Here is a 416-nt window from a genome sequence, read left to right as displayed (position 1 = left end):
AGGAAACGTGTTTGCTGAGATCGCGCTACTCGCCGAGTATGCGTCAGGGGCAGCAGGCGACACTGGAGGCAGCACCAGGCCTGCAGGCCCAGGAAGACTCCACGAGACCAACAGGTTGATAGAGGCTGCGTCAATTCAGTCGACCTCAGCGCATCTCACTGGCCCTGACTGGGTCCCAGGAGCGACCTTGAACTTCAACAGCGGCCAGGGGCTAGCGCGGTGCAGGCCCAGGGCACATGCTTCATGCCCCGTGTTGAGTGTGGCAGAAGAGATCTGACCCTCAGCAGTTGTTCCCAACAACAACTTGGGTCTGCAACCTGAAGCAGTGGAAAGTCCAGGGCTTGGGAGGCGAACGGAAATGTTCTCCCCAGGACTCCCGGGCACCCCTGCAGCAAGGGCCTCCCCTGGGAGCAGCT

The sequence above is a fragment of the Oryctolagus cuniculus genome, chromosome 2, assembly GCF_964237555.1.
Source record: "Oryctolagus cuniculus chromosome 2, mOryCun1.1, whole genome shotgun sequence".
NCBI classification, from domain to species: domain Eukaryota; kingdom Metazoa; phylum Chordata; class Mammalia; order Lagomorpha; family Leporidae; genus Oryctolagus; species Oryctolagus cuniculus.
Note: the sequence above shows the minus strand (reverse complement) of the source record.